Genomic DNA, 3,797 nt, shown 5'->3' with positions numbered 1-3,797 from the left:
CGACTGACCCTTGCTTGAGCCAGTTGACTTCTTCATTATGTCTTTTATTTCCCCCTTGAAACTCGTCATGAATTTCATGAGCTCGTCTCTGGTGACGGGGGTTGTGGGGTTGCCCAGCGTGCTTGCCGCCTGGGTTGCTGGGACTAGTTTTGTCTTGGCCCCGTTCCTTCTTCTCTTTGGAACGAGTGCGTCTTGTTCGAAATGACCCGTCTGGGGCCACATAGGTGTCGACCTCATAGTCTTCACCACTGTCATGGTCCGTATGGACCTCAAGTTCAGCCGTAGGTCGGCTGCCCTCTACAGGAGGTACAGTGTCAGATGCCATCTCAGAATTACTCTCCCCACAGACGGCGCCAAATGTTTCGGGGTTATTTTAGTCCCTCGGGAGAGTTACAATTCTGGGATGCGCGCCTGACGTCTGTACCTGCAAAACCACGAAACTCCGATTGGGTGGAGTTTCGCCTCCGACGGTCAAGTTAGTATGATTCCGGATGGGTAAAAGTGCGGAAAATAAATGGGTTTTTCTCCCTGATTCAGAGAGATTCCGCAATTAATATTGCTCGGTTTTTTGTGTATGTATTTATGAATGTATAATAAATGAGGAATTTCCTCTATTTATAGCAGATGAAGATCTGCTCCCCTATTAGGGTTACAATGTCACGTGTTAGCATCCGATTAGATCTCAATGGGCCTTTGAAGGGCTGCCATGTGTCAGCACGGTATTGGGCCACATGGCATAGGGGGTTTTTACCCCAAACAATGGTAACTTGTTATAATAGGTTGTTAACTTGGTGTTGACCAGTTGGGACTGTTGGAGACAAACACATAGCTTAGTTGGGATTTTTAGATAATAAACCTTAGTTGAAATTATTAGAAATAAATCCCCCATAATTGAAATTATTAAAGTGTATTTTTCCAAATAATCTATAAATTACAAATTATATTTATACATAAAGTTGAATGAAATCAATTTGGAATATCAGACACGATATGATTATAAGTATGTAATGAAATTACGACTTTAAGTCCTACTCCGTAATTTTTATTGAAGAATCTTGCTTAGGTGGAGCTCGTGAAAGGTATTGGAATATAGAAACAAATTTAGCTAGTATGTCACATGATAGTCACGTGACCTCAATCTCCCTCCTCACTCTTTTACTTTTGTTTCATTCCATACAAAACCAAGGTTTTATTATTATTTTTTTTTTTTTTTTTTTTGACAAGCAGCTACAAAACCAAGTTATCAATAAAAGTAATGGCACATTATCTTTTCCTTCTCTCATTTGATACCAATCCATTTTATGTTTCCTCCGATCATACCAAATGCACCAATTTAAAGTTTGTACACCCTCTAACCTCCCAATCTTCAATTCATGACAATTGGTATTTCGTAGGATAGAGAAAAATGTGCAAGATTCTTATATCTAGTATTGGGTCTTCCTCGTTAATTAGCACTAAGAAGCCTTAGGCAAACAAAAGGGTGTCATTCAACCATTGGTTACATCTAATGTAAGGAATTTTCATGAACTACAAAATGGACTTGATTCGTAAAAACTATTGGTTATATTGGCCTTATTGCGCTTGAACTTCTAGAAAATAGCATAATTATTAAAGGGTCATTATCTTTTATAATAGTATGGCAATGATGATAAAAGCTACATCATGACGAAATGTGTCCATACTCCTTTATAATTTCTTAATATTTTATACTATGGAGTAATATTCTTGTATTATTTAGCTCTAAATTGAATAATTAATCTTGTCAAAATACAAAGACTATTTTTTCGTTATGTACTCATTTTATTCTATCGCTTGGTTCCATGTTATGAGAAACGGCTATTATGTAGCTCATCATCTTGCTAAGCTAGTTCCTTATGAAGTCGAGCAAACCTGGGAAAATCATTGTCCCCACAATATTGCTCCATATGTACTCATGGATAATTTATCCCGTAATTAATGCTAGCTTTCGTTTCTTTAAAAAAAAAAATGAATGTCTACTGAAGTTTTGGGCTTTAGTTGGTTAACAAAGAAATTAGAAAAAGAAATAATAACATTTATTTACAAGAATGATAAATAATACTTGTATGTACAAGAATAATGAATCAAAGGAGCATAACAATTGCTTCATGCCATCTCATCATATAATTAGCTCATACATATACATGCTCCAAAAAAGGGAGGTCCAAAAAATTACAGGTATAAATAATTTTACAAAGTATAAATGACAAAAGTCATCAAACAATCATACCAACAATCATACAAGTATACAACCATACATAGCAATATTAGCAAACAACTAGTTTAACAAATTGCCATGCAAAAGGGAAGAAATCTAATTAATTCATAACAAAACACATACGGTGTACATGAAGTCATGAAGATGGTCGTCGATCGACAATGAACGTAGGCCGGCCCGATGCCCCGAATCAATAATGAAACACATACAAGGAGATGATCAGCAAGATGTGGTTTACACGACGTCTCGTCGATCTTCTCACCATTGACAGAGATAGAGAAGTGAGCACTGCCCTTTTTAGGGAGGCAAAAAAATATATGTTCTTCAAAGAGATGAAGAGAATTTTGAGTAAGTTGACATATCTCTTGTTATATAGAGGCTCAAAAAAAGATTTGATGGATCATGGTGAAGGTGATAGCTAGGGTGGTTGCTTAGCTTAGCTTCATGCATATTAATTAGCATGTTTGTGAAAGAGATATAGGTAGGCAATTAATGGTCTTAATATGGCCATTAGGAGATTAGAGAAGACACTAATTATATTAAACCTTTCACTGATATAATGGCCCCCTTGTTAATTAAATTAATTATATGACATATAAATCCATGTATATGTCACACTCATTTTTTCCTCTCTTTGGTCCCCCTATGTCTAAAGTTTTTAATATGTATAAGAATATAAGATCATTTTTTGGGGGTTATGGACCTCCACTTGATAGGTCGTTAGTTAGTTAATTAAGTGCTGATAAAGACTATTGAAGTAAAAGATTAGTAAGTTAGACAAATAAGAGTTTTTTTTATGAGTCTACAAACCAATAACTTTTGTTCATTCTTTGAATTTTTATGAATAGTTTGAGGTCTACAATAGTGGTGTCGTTGCTAGACATGTGCATGTGAGAGTCGTAGACAACCAACATCACATGTCCTCTAAAATTTGAGTGGTTGCTAAAAATGGCTTATGAATTCTAACGACTAACACTATTAAGATATCTGAATCCTCATACTTGAAGAATTTTTTTAATTGGTTTATACTTGTTAATAGTCGAGTTCAGTACAAATTTGAATCATCATAATTCATAATAATATTTAGATTTAGATTATAAATCTCGTACTGTTATAACTCAATGTAAAATAATTTTTAATTTGTTTTTTTTTTATTAACTAATTATATTTGGCGAGCCGTACGATATTATTCATTTTAATGAATCCAATACCCACGTTTTTAACTTCCACATAAAGCTAGAGTTTCTACATCTTAATTATGTTGATTGATAAAGAGTTCATCCATATTATGATATGCATTATTATCACTTTCTTCATCGATTGAATTGATTGGTTACACCATGAGCAATTTGTATTTTCCTGCATTTCATACGTCGTAATTATCAAATCACTACCCCGTAGTGCAATTAACGTCAATTCTCATTCATGCATCTTTGAATGTGGACACCAATTGTTAAATCAAGGCTTATCATTAACACAATCATTATCAATATACTGCACTTTATTTAAATGGAGAATTAATCAATACTTGAAGAATAAAGTAATGATAAGACGGGATTAC

The sequence above is a fragment of the Chenopodium quinoa genome, unplaced genomic scaffold, assembly GCF_001683475.1.
Source record: "Chenopodium quinoa cultivar QQ74 unplaced genomic scaffold, ASM168347v1, whole genome shotgun sequence".
Lineage (NCBI taxonomy): Eukaryota > Viridiplantae > Streptophyta > Magnoliopsida > Caryophyllales > Amaranthaceae > Chenopodium > Chenopodium quinoa.
This window is presented reverse-complemented; position numbering follows the sequence as displayed.